At 44.0% G+C, this 18,559-nt stretch overlaps 1 long non-coding RNA gene across 1 annotated transcript; it reads left to right on the forward strand.

The window, feature by feature from the left end:
- Nucleotides 1-514: 514 nt before the first annotated feature.
- On the forward strand, nt 515-13,937 carry LOC136397687 (uncharacterized). The gene is made up of 4 exons (XR_010749900.1): nt 515-610; nt 4,786-5,034; nt 13,274-13,394; nt 13,594-13,937. It is a non-coding gene; the product is annotated as an uncharacterized lncRNA (long non-coding RNA).
- The last annotated feature ends 4,622 nt before the right edge of the window (nt 13,938-18,559 follow it).

The following is an 18,559-nucleotide window of genomic DNA, read 5'->3' on the forward strand; positions in this document are numbered from 1 at the left end:
GCATTGGGCTCTCTTTTCTTCCCAAGCCTCTTCCTTTTTTGCCTTCTCATCAACTTTATGAGTTAGGCACAGGGTCACCAGGCACATACAGTGCCTTTGTCTAAATTTCTGAAATATCTCTTGGAAGATCACTGGAAAGAAGCCAACCTTTCTCCAATCTGAACACAGCTTCCACTCACAATTCCTCACCCAGATGCTTTCTGCAAGACACAACCTGCACGGCTCTACTGAGCAGCATCAGCGATGCAAATACTATTTCAATTTATTTCTGTTTTGCTGAAATCAACAAGAATTGGTTTCTGTTTGTGGCAGGCATTGCTTTGTATCCACTGAACCTCACTTTCTTTTCCTCCTGGGTATGCAGCTGACTACATTTCCCAGCATTCCTGCAGTTCTGTGATTCCACATGCTGACCTCTGGCCAATAGAGTATGAAAAGAAGTGATGTACTTCCAGGACTAGCCCATAAAAACCTGATGTACTTCCAGGACTAGCCCATAAAAACCTATCACACTATTTGCTATTGTCTCTCTTTTCCCAGCTATTCAGTGAAGTCACCTAGAAGAGGGCAGAGGCAAAAGACCGGAGGAGTTTGAGCTCCTGGTTCTTGAGTGAGTATATAGAACAGAGTCCCTCCCTCTCCATCTGCCAAGAAATGAACTTTTGTAAGGTTAAGGCACTGATAGTTTGTGCTTGCTGTTAAAGACGTTAACTTACCATGACAAATTTGCTGTTTGCCAACAAGAATCCTAATTAGTTCTGGTCTCCCTAGGCTACTAAATTTTATCCATGTCTTGTTTCCATGTCTTGTCATCTCAATTACCTCATAAGCTTCTTTTAAAAATGAGACTTAGAGTTTTTTAACATGTATTTTTTATTTATCTAGTTCATTTATTGGGTATTCCCAGAAGTAAATTAGAGATGGAAGATTTTTCAGAAATATGTAGTTCAATTTTCCTGTCAGTTTCCTCTCCACCAGTGCACTTTTCACAAGAAGAAACAAAATAAAAGGAAACCAAGGTTTGTAGAAAACAAAATAATAGGAACTAAATGAATATTCAATTGAGTGAAATTATCTATAACTGCTGATTCTTAGCCAAGTTTTTCATATTCACTGATTCAGAAAATAAAGTTAGAAAAATGATTTCCTTTGTCCTTCCATAGTTTCTCAATAAAAGGAACTTTATTAGTCACCTATTGCTAGGTAACAAGTTACCTGAAACTTACTAGCTCAAAACAACACACATTTATTATTGCAGTTGTATATGTCAGGAATCTGTGTGTGGTTTAGCTAGGTCCCTCTGGCTGAAGGTCTTTTCCAAGTTTGTAGTCAAATGATCAGCTGAGGCTGCAGTCTCATCTGAGGGCTAGACTGAGGGGAGGGGAGTGATATGCTTCTAAGCTCACTCATGTGTTTGTAGAACTTGGTTCCACACCATGTGGGTCTGTCTATGGGACTGCCTACCCACATGGAAACTAGCTTCCTCCAAAATGAGCCATCCAAGAGAAAGCATCCAAGATGGAAGCCATACTCCTTTTGATAACCTAGTCTTAGAAGTGGCATCCTAGCGATTCCACCACGAATACCAGGATGCAGGGATCAGTCCATCTTAGAAGCTGTTTACCACAGGAACATTCTATAATTGTTCAAGGAGCCTTCATAAGGGGCTATCAGAGTTTCCTTAGCTCTTTTCTACACAAGTTCTCCTCCTATTTCTCTAAACCTAACAGAATATGTCAGTGAGTGTATTGGTTCAGAATCGGGCTGGAGACAGAAAACACACCAATTATTTTAACATAGACAACTTAATATAAACTTAGTGTTAAAGAATTAATATAGTAAAAAGAGTAATGGAAGGTAACAATTGTAAGAAGCTGTTACCACCTCTCATACCAGTGGAACAAAGGAAAGGGTTAGAATTATTAAAAAGTAAAAACTGGAAGAAGAGGCCCTGAGGACCAAAACACAAGGGGGTGTTGCTCAGTTGGTGCCGAGGTCTCTGAGTTTGGAGGGGGCACTCTGCAGCTCTGCACCCCAGACCTCCCAGGGGCAATGCCAATGTCTGGTGCCGGTGTCTCTAAGGGCTGGCAATGAAGCTGATTTCTCCAAGTATTGGAGAATTGCCCACTGGAAGGATCTGCTGGTTCTGGAGTGAAAAAGCAAGGTTGGGGTGGCAATGACAGGAACAGGAAGCAAACAGGAAAGAGCAAGTCTCTTTTTCCTCTGCCAGTCTTGAATTCTCTCTCTAGCACCCCCTATTGTCAGAGCCTAAAAGGAAGCTGCTAAAAGAAGGCATTTAGTCTGTAGAGTCCCAGCCCAGTGTCTCAAAATAGAGTACTGATGTGTGTGTGTGCACGTGTGTGTGTGTGCACGTGTGTGTGGGAGGGGTTGTAGTTGAGAGACAATATCTTCATAACTTACACATAGATCCATCTCCAATGCTGGTGACAGACATTTGGTATATTTATTCTTTCATTTCCTTAAATGGTCCACTATAACAACTGCTGACATTTGCACGTATCAATACAGTTTTTTTTTCAAGTTTATTACCTCATTTAATCTTATGATGATAGGAATTATTCTTTCCCTACTGAAGATAATGGTGCCCAGATAAGTCAAGCACTTATCTAATAGCACACAATGTAATTAGTAGACTTGGGTCTCTCTGATCTCAAGCTCAGTGTCTTTCACTATATCACATGGTCTTCATTTGCCCATGAAGTAAATGAGTCAATGATCGTATCTTTATTAGTAAACCCTCAGTTAACCAGAACTTAATTTATGCATTTTTAGTAAGTATCATTTTAATTCTTCCTGAGTGAATTGAATTTCATCTACTCATTCAACAAATATTTGATGAGTAAACTTTATGCCGTGAAAGGAGATAATTAAGTAGGATAGAATGTCTGTCCTCAGGGATCTCTGGTATAACGTAGGAGACAAAAAAAATCACATGATGGTACATGAAGTATTATTATAGGGGCCATATAAGAACCAGCAGAGAGAAGAGGCACCCTACCCTACTTCGCAAAGGGAGAGAAGGGAAGATCAATGAAGGTTGTGGGAAGATGACAGAATCAGGGGTATATTCAAGGAAGAGGGCACAGCCTATAAAAGGTACAGAGGCAGGAAAGCCCAGGGTTCACTTGGGGAAACCATTTTTTTAAGAACATCAAGATTCCATCTTGGAAAATGGGGGGAGAGAAGAGAAGAGAGTGGAGAAGAAGGAGAGGTACCAAGCGAAGAACGGTCGTCTTAAGTAGTTTGGTGTAGTCGGGAGGGCAGTCAGGAGAGCTGGTCTCAGGAGTCCGCTCTGAAAACAGCAGCAGAGCCCGAGTTTGCACCCAGCCCTCTCCCCTGTGTGCCTGAATGGCAGAAGAGAATGCCTTCCCCTCTCCAGTCCCCTGGACTAAGAGGGCTCTGCTGTAGTCAGCCAGAACCCATTGATCCTGAGCCCACTGCTGAAGAAATTCTCATCTTTCTTGGTTCCCTTAGGTCAGTCTCTGTTGTCACAGGGCATTTTGTAGGGAAAGCATAAGCCAAACTTTCCCCCTCATATCTGGACAGTGCCCCCATGGAGAAATTAAGAAGGAGAAAGCCCCTATTTGGAAAGCCCCAGGTGACCAAACTTCTGGCCCTTTGCGTTTTCATTCTCCCTCCCTCAGCTCTGTGAAGATTCTTCTCTGAAGTCACCTTATACTCTCAACCCCCATCTGAGAAGACAACACAAAGAACTCACCCCTCCACTTAATAAATCCAAGCTCACTACCTTGTCACTTATGACACTCAGGTGTTACAATGATTGAGCTGGAGAAGAAACTTTAACTCCCTTTTAAAAAGGTCTTAGAGACTCACTGAGCAGGAGCAGCTGAAAGCCACTTGGTGGGCAGTCATGTTCTTAGCACTTCACACCATTTACAGTGGTTCTTTCTGGGGAGTGGGATTACTGGGGCTCTTCTACAGTCTGTGTTCTTTTCTATATGGTTTTAATTTTTAACCACCTATTATTACATGTGCAATTTAACAAATGAGTGTATAAGTATATACTTAAATGCATCAGAGACATGATTCTTATTACTCAAAAGAGCACGAGGTATGCAGAATGAAGGCGCTGGAGACAATTTTTGAAATAGACTCTGACTCCAGCTGAGCGCTGTGGTCCAGGAGCAAGAGCATCACCCGAGAATGCATTGGAGATGCAGACTCTCAGACCTGCTGAATCAAATCCTGCATTTTAACAGATTCTCTGGTGATTTATATACACATTAACGTTTGAAAAGCCCTGATCTAGTCTAGCCAACTTCCGGATTTTTACAGCTAAGAAAACTTGGAGGAGTAGAGGAAATCATTTGTCAAAAGTTCACAGTTTGTCGGCTCCAGAACTAGGGCTTCAACTCCTGTCTTTAAACTTCCAGACCGGGACTCTTCCCACACCTTCAGGTTGCCTCTCCAGCCTGTGGTCCTCTGTGAATCTCAGCTTATTCTCCTTTACTTTGTAAGTGAATGCATTCTAGGTCGCAGGAAAACATCGAAAGTGAACCTCCGTCTCTCAATTAAAGCTCAGTACTGCTGGCTAAGATAAACACTACAGTCTGGAAAATGGACCACCAGCCCCTGGATTGTCCCAAAATGATATTCTGAAAGTGTTTGAGAGAAAGCCCAAGTGGATTTAGATACAAAGGAGGCTGGGAAAATCATTAGGGCCAGTGGTATCAGGGCATTCCTGGAAACTTGGGGCAGGGGAAATGTTTGGGAATCCCTTAGCTACTGGTTTTCATTTCTCAGGTGCTGGAATGAGTCAAGTGCTGGCTGCTGTGGACAAAGAAGGGAATCACCTGCGATGGAGTATGCAGTGCTTACGCCAGTGTTAACCAGCTCAGCTGTTTAGAATTAGATCTCAGCCCCCCGTATACTCATTCAGATGAGATCATCCCAGACTTCTGGCATGTCTGGGGGAAGAAAGGCTGGGTCTGCAGTGCTGGCTGCTCCTGTTGACCTGAAAACATCCTCAGACTGGCATTTATCTGACTCAAGGTAAGACTGAGTCTAGCCCCGACCAGCAAAGGAACCAGATCAGAGGAGGGCCTCCCTAGGACCACATGTTTGAAGCCACGGAGTCCTTGCCTGAGGAGGTATCTTGGGAGGCCAAAGATGCAGGTTGAGCCAAAAATACACAAGAATAGGAAAGTTCCAAATGTCAGAAGTGCTGCCTAGAAATTAGCTACAGTGCAGGGATTGGGCACCGGGACAAAGCCAGTAGGCTAGAAGAAAGGTGTGGTTCATAGCTAAGAGGTGGGCTATTAAGAAAAGTGAGGCCCTGGCCGGTTGACTCAGTGGTAGAGTGTCGGCCTGGCGTGCAGGAGTCCCGGGTTCGATTCCCAGCCAGGGCACACAGGGGAAGTGCCCATCTGCTTCTCCACCCCTCCCCTCTCCTTCCTCTCTGTCTCTCTCTTCCCCTCCCGCAGCCAAGGCTCCATTGGAGCAGAGATGGCCCGGGTGCTGAGGATGGCTCTGTGGCCTCTGCCTCAGGCGCTAGAATGGCTCTGGATGCGACAGAGTGATGCCCCAGAGGGGCAGAGCATGGCCCCCTGGTGGGCATGCCGGGTGGATCCTGGTCGGGCGCATGTGGGAGTCTGTCTGACTGCCTCCCCATTTCCAGCTTCGGAAAAATGAAAAAAAAAAAAAAAAGAAAAGAAAAGTGAAATTCTGGTTCCATCAGTCTGTAGTTGTGTGATTCTGGCTGATGCCTTCTCTTCCCAAAGGCATTGTACATCAAATTAATCGATGTTATTTTTGAGTTAATATTATATCTTTTTATTCAAAATAAAGCACTGATTTTTAAAAGAGTTGAATATAAAGTTACCTCCTACTATGGTCTGAATGTATCTCCCCAAAATTCATATGTTAAAATTCTGATGCCCAATGTGGACATGTATTTGAAGGTGGGGCTTTTGGTGGGGTACTTCGGACTTGAGGGTAGAGCTCTTACAATTGGAATTAATGCTCTTATAAGATACCCCACAGAGATCCTTAGTTCCTTCTGCCATGTAAAGTCACAAAGATAAGATTATGACCCAAAAGAGGATCCTCACCTGACCATGCTGGTACTCTGATCTCAGACTTCCAGCCTCTTGAACTATGAGAAAATAATTTCTATTGTTTATAAGCCTACTCAATCTGTGGTATTTTTTTTATAGCAGCTCAAACTTTTCTGAGAGAGAGGTTTTAATTTTTGTTTTTTGGTTGTTTTGTGTTTGCTTGTTTGTTTTTGAGGGGATGGAGGCGGGAGACAGTGTTGCCTCGCATTCAGGCCTCCCGGTGAACTCACTCAGGGCTTTAGTTAGTGCGTAGCAGAGTAGTATTCACACAGTGTCATCCCAGAGGCCAAGTGCTTAGCCACAAAGCTGTGAGATACGCCTCCTTCAGGACTAGGTGCCAGCGTCACCTGCCCAAGCCCTCCCCGGGCACTGCTCCTCCTTCCGCATCCACAGGAGACCTGTGTACGGGCAGCCCTGCTGCGCCTTCCCTCAGGACTCCAGGCCTTCTTCATAGAACCATGACACCGTGCTGCGAAGGCACAGGAAAAGTCTTTTAGGGTAAGGGCTGCTTAGTTCTCAGTTGTAACCACAGTACTTACTGCAATGCCTGACACATAATAAATACTCAGTGGAAAATATCTGTTGAGTGACTATATACCCTGAGTTATGATAAATCTACTTTGCCATACATAGTGATTAGCACTCAAAATCCATCTCATCTTCCTTCTACTGTATATCCCTATTATGTGGGGGCTAGAAAGGTGAAAGGTACCTGTCCTAGACCCCCTTGAAGCTAAGCTCTGGATGTGATTTAGGTTTGGCCAATCAGATGCCCATTCATGAATTCTGGAAGGCAGAAGTGAGGGGAGAAGCTTCTACCACTTCTGTGGAGAGCTCAGTGGTGAGGATGTCTAGTTTTCTGTAGCCCCCATTGGTGGAGGACTCAATATGGTATAGTATGGTTTAATTTATGGGGATCAAAAGGCCAGGCACAGGGCATTTATTCTGTTGGTGTTGACCACAGCAGGTATAACTTGGCTCTACTAGTTCTAGTAAAGGTGGAGTAGTTTTGGAACAAAAGCTTCTATTTTATAGAGGGTCCAAGAAGAAATCGAAGATCTCTGGATTTTGAGGTCATAAGACTAAGACTTTGGGTTCATTTCTAAAAGTTCAGTCTATTCTGTTTCATCTGTCTTCCCAGTGACTCCACACCTATTCAGTACTAAATGTTTTTAGTTACAACATTGTTTCAACTGATTCACCAAGACAAATATAGTAACTTAAGGTAAAAGGCAGACCAGTGGACTCTGGTGGTTCTGTCTCTCAAGGTCACTCAGGGACTCAGTTTTCTTCTTTCTTGGTGCCCCTCGCTCCCTAAAGTGCAGCCCTCATCCCGTGATTGTAACTGCTTGCCACTGCCATGCCCCACGTTCTAGTATATGGAAAGTGGGAGAGAAGAAATGGAAGAGAATCAGCTTCCTTTTTGAGGAACTAAATTAAAACTTCAGCATCCAAAGCCTGGTCAGCTGGACACTTGCTGAATGATCTAAGGAAAGGTTCCTGACCCCAATCAGGCTGAAAGCATGTTGGAATTGGACAGACCTGTGTTGGAGATTCAACTCTCTTTCCTATGACTCTTATTACTCTATGACCATTGACCCATTTCTTTACTCCCCTGTGCTTAGTTTTCTCACTGTAAAACACAGATAATAATTGTACTTATTCTAGTGTGTTATTAGAGCAGAAATCAGATAACTCACTTATTGTGAAATGAGGTAACCCAGGCAGGCATTCAGCACAGTGCCTGGCACAGAGTAAGCACTCAGTAAAGAGGGACCATGAGGAAGGAAATAAACCAGAAACAGATTTCTCTAGCAATGGGGCAGTAGTGGAAAGGAAGAGAACAACTGGTTAAAACCATTTAAACCCACACCATCAACAAAAGTGATTTGCCTACTCAAATCCCCAAGTATGAATTGAGAAACTGTCATTTCCCTAAAGAGGGATGCAAATGAGTTTGTCTGTCTGTGGGAATTGCATTTCTCTCTCCTTCTCCTTCCCCTTCCCCAAAGAGAACTGCTCCAGGAGAAGGAAAGAAGGAACCTGAGGTTTGCCCAATCCCTACTATGTGCAGAGCCCTTTATCAATATCTTTCCTGTATGTCCTCCCCACACCTCTGTTGGGAAGTAACTTCTATTTACTCCATTTTATAGAGGAGGAGCCAAGATTCAGGGAGATTAACACCTCTTTTGGGAAGTAACTTCTATTTACTCCATTTTATAGAGGAGGAGTCAAGACTCAGGGAGATTAAGAGCTGCACCCAACATAGTGGTGGGTCTTGAATTGAGACTCACATCTGTAGAACCTACACTGCAGCTTCGGAGGTCTCTTCAGTGCACCTGAGGCTCCCCCTCGGCCCAGCTAGGACTCATCTTGGCTTGTGCGATGACACCATGCAGTACCAAATGGTCTCCAAAGCACTTCAATCCCACAAGCTAGGTGGTTAAGTTTTATTAGCCCCACTTCACCCTGAGTGAAGGCAATTGAGTTAATTGAGCTGAGAGCCCCGTAGTGGTATCAGCTGAGATAATGATCACAGCTCCTGGCTGCCAGCCCCAACCAGAAGCTTTTGTTAACTACCTTCCCTCAGAGAAACTCCAGCACCCAATGCTCATTAACATGATTTGGATAATTTTCTCAACAGCCCTCCAGTGAAACAGCTGAAGGAGAAAACTGTAAAGCCCATCAGTTCAGATGCCCCTGCCCCCCACCCACAACTTACTCTTTCTTTCCCCAGCAGTGGAGGAAGATCTGCACTGAAGTTATGGCTGGGTGATAATATCCTAGCTTATAATGTCCTCTCTAGGTCTCATTTTAAAATGAGAATATAATACCATAAATCCACGAGTTGTTTTAAGGACTAAACTGGAAAGGTTTGGAGAGAGGCCTTGGACTTCCCCTGGGAGTTTGGGTGGTGCTTGATGAGGGGGGAGAGAAGAAGGAGGGAACCAAGGAGGGAAAGAGGGAATGGAAGAAGAAAATAGGTTTATTAAGTGCCTAGTTGGTGGCAGGAAATGCATAAACATTATTATTTTTTACAACAATTTTGTGAGCTAAGTCTCACCCTCATTTTACATAAGAGAAAACTGAGAGTTTTACTGAAAATTGTACAGATAGTAAAAGGAGTGATTCAAACCAAGTTTGGGTAACTTCAAGACCTGATCTCTTTCTCTTTCCCTATTATTCATTTCTTTCTCTTTCGGTCTCTCCCTGTTGGGAAAACAGCTGTGTTAGGCTTGCTTGCTTCTACTTTGCACGATTAGTGTGTGAGCACGTGGCTGAGCCACATGTGTAGCCTAGGTGAGGCTACGGGTGCTTTCCTTCCACACGGATTGCTTGCCCGCCACTGCGAGAGGCCGTTTTCCCGCCCACTCACCTGCTGCTGGGTGAAGCGGTCTCCCCCTGCCTGTTTGCGCGCCCGTGGTTGTGAGAATCTAATAAGTGGGAATGGCCTGGCGCTCTGCAGTTCCTCTATGGTCTGCCCAAATCCAACGTGAACCTGCAGGCCCCCCTTAATCCTCTCTTTTTCACTCTTATGTGCTTTTTTTTATTCTTTCATTTTTCTCTTTCATTCACTCTTATTTACTCACTCTCTTTCATTCTTGGACTCTCTCAGACCATGTTTTTTTTTTCCTAAATAACTAACTAGGGAAAAGACTGGACACGGGCGGGGAAGCCAGCGCGGCTGAGGAGAGGTCTGAGCCCTGGTTTGTGTGTAGACTCTGAGTGGGGGTGGGGGTGGGGGTGGGGGTGGGGGTGGGGGGGTGTTAGAGAGAGAATAGGGACAGTTAGGCAGGCAGACAGGATTTCCGCTATGGATTTACATACTAAGGGTCAAGGCCAAACCCAAGGCAAAATTCAACTTCTAAAATACTCTGAGTAAGCGAGAAGAAAAAACCTAAGCGTTTTCATCCATCTCTATGCATAGGAGAGGTTCAAATCTCACCTAGAGACTTGGGTCAGATCTCCAGCCTTGTCATTTCATCACTGAAACTTTGGAAAAGTCCTTTATGTCCTCTGAGCCTGTGTCGCATCTCTAAAAGGAGCATCATAGAAACACCCCTGCCCCTGGAATTGAGCTGAGGCTGTAACCAGATTGGGCCAATGCAATGCTCTGTCCCCTGCCTGGTGTTGGGGATCGAAATATAAACAGGGTATTTTGCAGTCTGGATATCTAGGGGACAGAGGTGTTGGGCTCAACCCCCACCACACCTGCCTGATTGAGTTGCAGGAAGCTGTGCTTGATTTTCGCTCGTCCCGCCCATATTCCCTGAAGGGCTGGAAGTTAGTTTCTTATTTGTGTAAAGTTTGATTGAATGGTATGGTGGGGTTGTCTTTGAGTTGCCTTGGAAACTTGATTGAGTTGCTAATGGACCATGTTTTTCCTTGAATAAAGATGGATGGATGCCTTTCTGGGGGCAGCCGTTGTGGTGGCTCAGGAACCATAGTGACTGTTCGCTGTGGCTTCCTCCCAAATCCATCTGTATGTATATATCTTTAAGTCTCTATCATTAATTCAATTTCATACCTTTTCCCGCTCAAGACCCCGGAATAGACTTGTTGCGGCTGTTTTACGACAGCCTGGCATCCAGCAAGTTCCTAGCAAGCATTCAGAAGTACTAATGTTGCTGCCATTGTTAACCCAATAATATAGCCATATCCCTGTTTCCTCAAAACTATTTTCTCTGACACGTAAGTCTTTTGTGAGAGTGAACTTTTCTCTTTCTGCAGACTTCCCATGGTGATCTGGCCCCTCTAACTACAGAGGTGTCAAGGAATCTTTGTGAATCAGCCATCAAATGGAGGCTGCTTGACATGACTGTGGGGTTAACTTACAAGTGACTAATTTTTGGAGGTGCAATTTTGTACCTTCCCACTGGTGGCACGATGGCTGGGTGTAATTACTGCTGATGAGTTTACTGAGGGGCTCATTAAAGTGTCGGTATTAATAACCATATGAATACTTTCAACAAAACCTTTTGTTCTTCGAGTAGGGGGTGTGGGAGGTAGTTACAGGAACTGTCTTGCTTTTCCAGATTTAATTGTCTAAATACAATGCTGTCTCAGCAATTCAGGACATTTTCTTCACTCACTCTCTCTTTTTTCACAGGGCTCTGCCAAAAGCCTACTTTGGCAACAGGAATGATTAGTTTGTGTTTCAATAAACTTGCCCCATCAGAGTCACTTTATCCCAGCAGGAGCACAGGGAGTCCAAATGAACTCTCTTTAACCAGTTTGAGCTGTTATTTATTAGAAAGGAGTCTGTGTCAAGGGTTGTGGGAGTTTGGGGGTGAAGAATAGCTTAATAGCTCGTAAGTAAGTCATCTTTCTTTCAGCCAATACTTTGAGCTACAAATGAATGTCAGGGTCACAGTCTGCCAAAAGACAGACCTACTCTCCTTTGCACAGTCTGCTGAATTAATAATCACTAACCCTGCTCTGAGGGTTCAGCACTGCACAAAGCTTTGCTAAATTGACCCTCACAATAATGCACAGAAGGAAGAACTGTTATCAGCAATGTCATTTTGCAGATGAGGAAACTGATTCTCATAGAAATTAAATAATTTGCCCAAGTTCACACAGAAATCAAGTGATGACATCAGCATCAGAACCGAGGTTTGAATGATCTTTGAGCCAAAGCTCCTAACCCCATCCCTCTACCATTTGCAGAAGTTTTGAGGTTCTTGCCACCCCATCCTCTGACTTGAATTGCACAGGGTCATAAAATTTTATAACTGGAAGGGACCTACAGATCCTGGTTTGCCTGAGAATGAGGGGCTTTTCAATACACAGGACTTTTAAATTTTAAAACTGGGATAGTCCCAAACCAGGATGAGTTGGTCACCCTAGAGGCTATAAGGTTGGCAATATTATCAAAGAGATAAAAAGTGCAAAAGCTTCTAGGCTACTATGAGGTATTCTTATTACCCTTCCTCTAATTTGTAGATGAGGAAACTGAAGGAGAGGGGAAGTGACTTACCCAGGTCACATGGCTCCTTAGTAGATAGAGCAGGAACTGGGAAACGGATCCTGGGACTCTCATGCTGTTTCTCTTTTCTGATAAATAAAGCTGCAGAATTGAAGTCAAGGAGCATTTATCGAGCCCCTACTGTGCAAGAAGCTGGGCTGTGGGTTAGCAAAGACCAGCAGAAATAGGAGGTATCCGAGCAGCACTGCCCAATGAGCAGCACTGCCCAATAGACCCTCCCAGGATGATGAAAATGTTCTCTTTCTGTGCTCCAATATGGAAGACACTAGCCATATGTGACCAGTGTGACTGAGAAAGTGAATTTTACATTTTATTTTAATTTTTAGTTATTTTTAATGGAAATAGCCACCGGTGGCAAGTGGCTACTGTCTTGAAAAGCACAGGTCTAATGGATCTGACTAGTATTTTGGAGGGATTTTTCTCTCCCTTATTTCCAAGACATTTTCAGTGAACAGGTCCTATAGTGAGCTCACTCTTAAAGAGAAAATTTTTTATTTTTTGAAAGGAAAGGGAAAACGGGGGTAGAAAGGAAGCGCCATTAGTGGATGGCATCCCAGGTGCCAGGCCTGAAGGACACACTAGCTCACTTATTCTGAATTTCTAACAAACCTTCAGGTGACGCCAAGGCTGCTGGTTCAGGGACCACATGTTGGGTGGCAAAACCCCGTCTCTCTTAAAAAACAAAACTCCCTTTCTTCCTTCCACTATCAAAACCCACTCACCTATGAAGAGAAGGAGAAATTACAAGTCATAAGAGAATTATTAAAGTTCTGAGGAAGAGACAGTTCCCTTGTTGACCTGCAAAAGGACACCTTCAGTACTGGTGAAGCTTCCTCCACCATCCAGCCACAGCTAGGTTCCATCAGAGGGTACCCCCACCCAGGGAAGGGTTGAATCAGAGGGTAGGGGGATGGAAAGAACACAAGGCCTGTTTGGGGAAGAATGCCAGTTCTGCTCTTTACCAGCGATGTGTCCTTATGCAAATTGCCATCATGCCTCCCTCTGAGCCTCCATTTTCACCCTTCACCCTATTGAAACTAAGGCTGTACTTCATGGAGCTGTGGTGAGGTCTATGAGAACACATGCAGAAAGTGCTTGACAGAGTCCAGACCTAACAAATGAGTGTTTCCTCCTCCCCTCTCTCCCTCCTTCTCACCCTTCCCTTTTCCTCGCCTCCTCTTTGAAGACTCCTCCAAAGGCAATTCTGAGTGGGGGAGCGACATGGCATCTCGAACCGGTTGAGCCCCTCTGGACTTTTACTCCAGACTGCCGCTTCCCACGCAGGAGTTCCATGGGGCCAGGGACTGGTGAGTCCCCCTCCTTACACCAGGGCCCCTATGGGAGTTTCCTCAGGCCCCTTCACTCTCTCATCTCTGCACCCCAACTCTACATCAGAAACAAAAGAGAGGGAGAGAGCGAGAGTGCAAGTCTAAACACTGAAATGTGTCTGTGCTGAATTCCAGGCGAGTTTAGTTTAAAAATTTAATTATATGAATTCTTTGACAGGAAGCAGAGTTCACATCAAAGGCCCATGTTTTAATTGACTATGACAATTTTTTGTTTTGCACCTCGGAAGTCTCAGAGGCAAGACTAGAGGTTAATCCACAAGGAGGGCGGCTTTCTCCAGCAGCCGCTCCTGTGAGGAAGGTGGTCCTGCACTCCCTTTCAGCTCTTCTTCTTTCCTGTGTGCAGGGTGACAGGGTCTCTTTGTGACGGCCCCTCAGACCCCCAGCGCTGACTTTTGCGGCGTAAGTCATTGTACTGCTCTTGGATATTCATCACCTGTCTGAGCTATCTATGAACTGTAAGCTGGGTTAGCAATGTACCCCTTCTCCCTAGCAGTGTTTGGGATAAACTTGGAGTTTAATAAACATTTGTTAAAATGTGTTGGTTGTTCATTGTTTTGATAACACTTACTGTGATAGATTGCATCATTGATCCCAATTTTTCAACCTGTCTCACACTCCATCTCTTCTATAACTAAGCCCTTATTCTCTCTCTCTCTCTCTCTCTCTCTCTCTCTCTCTCTATCTCTATCTCTCACTCTCTCACACACACACAGTTTCTGCTGTTGTATATCTGGGATAAAACCAGGAAAATCTCAATTACAAAAGGAGCTTGCTACAAAAGCTAGCTCCAAAGCATACATTCTTCTTTTTAACGTCAAAGGAAAGAAGGTCACGTTCCGTGTTGACCCTATTTATTTTCCTTTTCTAAATTGCAAAGAAGACTAGAATAAGATAAATGCTGGACAGAGGCCACCCAGAAATGATAGCTTTTGAATAGTTACTCATCTTACATCTGATTAAGGATTGCCCTGAAACTGAGAACTCTCCTACCGGGCCGGTTGGACCCAGACACTCCTCTGCTGGGTCCTTCCCCTCACACTACTGGGTCTTTTCAAGGGCCAGGGGCCGGGCTGGGGGCCTGGAGATTCTGAGCTCCTGCTATTTCCCTCCCTCCCTCCCTTCTTCCTTCCTTCTCTCCTGGCAGAGACTATATCCTGTTGCTCTGAACAAGGCCCAAGAGAAAGGCCAGCAGTAAGTTATTGTGCTGGGAATGAAGACAAATGAGTCCCTTTTCTGTGGGGCTCCTGGCATCCTGTTGGAGGAAGGAAAGGACAATGCTTTGAGCGAGCTGGCTCTGCTAACCTCCTCCTGAAGGGCTCCCCCCTCTTTCCGGTGCAGCTTTGTCAGCCCCAAAGCCTCTACTTCCTGAGGAATCATTAGATGCACGTGTGAGGTATGTGGTGCCCCCTGCCCAGGGCAGATTCCTGGCTCAACCTCAGGAAGTGTAGCTCAAAGAGCCCTAGGCAGGGACCCTGGAACAGAGGAGACGTTGGGCCTCTTCTCTCTCTGCCGTGTGGCCACTGCCAGATCATTTCACATCCCTGGGCATTTTTATAAGTGCCTCCTGATTGCCTGAAAGTGCCACCTGCATCAATGGCTCCCAAACCTTGCTGGGCAGCAAAATCATGTGTGTGGGGGGAGGGGGCTTTACAGCCCTCCCCACAAATACGCCAAGCCTGCAGTCCAGGCACGGAGCAGACAGTTCAGCATGCCTAGGAAACGTTCCGTGATGGTTCCAGGCCCCCTGGAAGAAGGAGACTTTTCATCCTGAGAGCAGTACTGAGAGCTCTTTCCTGTCCCTCTCGGATAAATAGGTGGATGAAATATTGGTGTGTACAAGGACACAAGAAGCAAATCAGTTCTCAGATAAATAGGTGGGTGAGATATTGGTGTGTACAAGGATACAAGAAGTAAATCAGTAAGGACTAGCAGTTGGGAGACTGAACTTCAGAGACCGGTTCCCGGCAATTAAAACACAGATCCACCACTAGATATGTAGCCTTAGCAGAACTTACAACCATTAGGTACTTCCCTTTATTCATCTAAAAAATAGGAATAATCATAATAATAACTTCCTAGGATTGTTGTGAGGGTTGAGTTGATATGTTCAAAGCCCTTAAAATTGTATTTGGCAGGTTGTAAGCACTATATAAGTGTTAACTAAAATTATTATCCTAAAGTTTCACAGGTCTATTTCTCCTTCTGTGAACATATAATGAGCAGCTTTTCTGAACTTAATAGGCTAGGCACTGGTGATTTTGGAGTGAATAAAATGAACTTCCTGCCCTCAGGAAGCTTAAAGGTTAGCAGAGTCTTTTTCAACTCATAAAGAACTAACTATAATACAATATCATCACAGGCCAGGTCCCCCAGGAAACAAACTTAGAAGGTGTTTAGTCCACAGGACATTTTTCAGGAGTGCCTTGGGATTAGCACCTGTGGGAGGGGGAAGGGTCAGAAGCAGGATTGGTGGAGTGGGAAGCAATCTATGAGGCAGCCCAACCTCACCCAGAGGTCTGGAAACAGAATGCCCATTCAAAGTTGCCCAAAGTCAGGCGAGATGGCCAAGTCTTTATATCCTTGCACTTATCAGTCACTGGAACTGGGCTGCCCTAGCAAGGGGTGTGACCGTGGCCCTGAGGCAGCATCTCTGAAGCCTGTTTGCTGACTGTGCTCCCAGGAGCTGGAGGAATAACAGGTTCTCCTTGGAAAGGGGATCTGGATGGTGCAAAACAGCATCCACCCCAAATATGGAAGGGCAACTCTGATGAAATGACAAAAAAGTATGGATGTGTATTTTAATGTAGTTAATTCTGTATTTTAAATGAGTGGTTAATAATATATTTTAAATCCCTGATATTTCTAAGGCATTTTATAGTTTTCAAAGCATTCTCCCATCCAAAAGCATATACATGCCTTCCATTCTAGGTCTTCAGTCAGGCTGGGAAGCCGTGTGTTGTAAAGGAAAAAGCATTGGATTTGGAGTGAGAGAGGACACTGTGCATCCTAGGTCTGCCACAGTTTAGCTCAGAGTCACTGAGCAAGTGTCTCATGTTCTCTGGGTTGAAAAGGAAATGATCCTATGTAATTCACAGATCTGCTGTAAGGTTGCAAATGAGTAATTGAACAGAATGTCTAGCACATAGAACTCAAAAAATAACAACAAAAAATACTGTCTTCCCTTTATTACAAATAAAAATACTGAGGCCCAGAAAGGCAAGATGATTTTCTAAGATACTCTCCTATACTTAGGTCCAAGGCTATAACTGACCTACTGAGTTCAGTTCTATGTGACCCCATAGCTTGTCATTCTACATATACAACCCATAGAAGTTAAACAACCTTGGAGGGATCATTCAGTTGTTTTGTTTACAGTCAACATTAGAAGGAATGTTAGAGACCATCTTATTGTAACCTACATAAATCTAGGGCTCTATGTGGCCTCATCTCTATTATATGCAGCTTAAGTGTCTGTTTGTCGCCAATAGCTTATTGGTTGCTTGTGTAACTGTACTAGCCAATGGGGTGAAGTTGCCACAGCTGAACGCAAATTGAGCGGGCCAGGGGGAAGGTGAATATTTGTTTGCATTGGCAATCATCTGTTTTACATAAAAACTACGTCTTAATGTAATTTATTTTAAGAATGCCTCCTAGAAAATACAGCACTGAAGAGGAGAGAAAAGGAGCTAAAGCTGCACAAAAACGGCTTTCTTGACATAAAGAAACCACTGAGCAGAGAAAGACAAGGCTTGCTTCAGTCGCAGAGCAAATGCGTCTTTCTCGGCAAAATGAGACTATGAGCATAGAGAGAAACAAGGCTTGCTTCAGATGCAAGCCAAAAAAGCCTGTCTCAACAAAATGAGTCCCTTGAACAAAGGCAGGAGAGAAATGCAAAAAAACGACAGAGTAATGCTGACTGAAACACAAAAATGATTAAAACAGTTTCAAACAGAGAAACTTTAATTTTTGAGCATTCCTCTGGTGACATGAATATTAAATGTGAACACTGTCAGTCCTTAAACTTCATGTTAGAAACTAATCGATTTGACCGTAGCAAGAAAGGATTTTCTCAATGTTGCAAGTATGGAAACATTGTAGGACATGGTCAACTTTATGTTGCCTGTTCAAGAGTGCGTGAAAGAATGGACGTAAAATTAAAAATAATTGATGGTCCTCTGCAAGGCAAGCTTAAAAATGATGGAAAGATCTACACAAGAAATGTTGTGTACAAAGAGATCTTTGACATGTGAATTAACATTTTATTATTTAAATCACCTTTATTTATTGAGCTAGCGGTGGCTCTTAAGAAATCTACCGCCAGTGGTTTCCTTCATTGCACTCTACTTTAAGCAATTAAGCAAGTAGAAGGGGGAAACCCCGTGGGGCACTAAGCAAAGGGGCATCCTCGCCGCCTGCCCTGGGTAATTCAGTTTGAATTAGCAGACACCTTTGCACAAATCATTTTAATTACAATTTATAATATCTAGAACAGCGGTCATTTCGTATGACCACTGGGCTTTCTAGTCTCTACTATAAATAAGCATAGCCCAGTAGTAATTAGAAACAAATTTCTTTTTTTTTCTTGTGTCTCTTGGGAACTTTAAGGATGATCAGTTATCAGCAGCACTCTCAAGAAGTTTTTCTTCCTTACTAACTTATTAAATTATACTGTTCCAGAGCCACACATTCTATGGTTCCAGCAAACCACACACTGTATGTGGCAGTGTTCCAGGAGATACACAGACACAGTCTTAAACTTCAGCCTTCAAGTTTATTTCCTTTCTTTTCTCTTCTTCTCAACTCTTTATTCCATCAATCAACTCAGTTTCTCTTTGCTTCTGCCTTTCCATTTCTCTCTACCCATTTTCCAGACTCAGCATCACATAAACCAAGAACCCAAATTAGCAAAGTTAAAACTGACATAGATGACCTGAGTCTGTGAGGGAGGCTAGGGGCATGGGCGATATTCAAAATGGTTCCCAACTGGTGCAGTATAGAAACCCGTGAACAGGAAGGAAGAGATTGCCCAAGAATTGAATGAAGGTCCCAGAGGCCCCCTCATGTGCAATGACTTAACTATTTGGTTGCTGAAGGGGAGACATCTAAGGAGTCCTGGGGAGGGT

Source organism: Saccopteryx leptura, chromosome 3 (assembly GCF_036850995.1).
Source record: "Saccopteryx leptura isolate mSacLep1 chromosome 3, mSacLep1_pri_phased_curated, whole genome shotgun sequence".
Classification (NCBI taxonomy): Eukaryota; Metazoa; Chordata; class Mammalia; order Chiroptera; family Emballonuridae; genus Saccopteryx; species Saccopteryx leptura.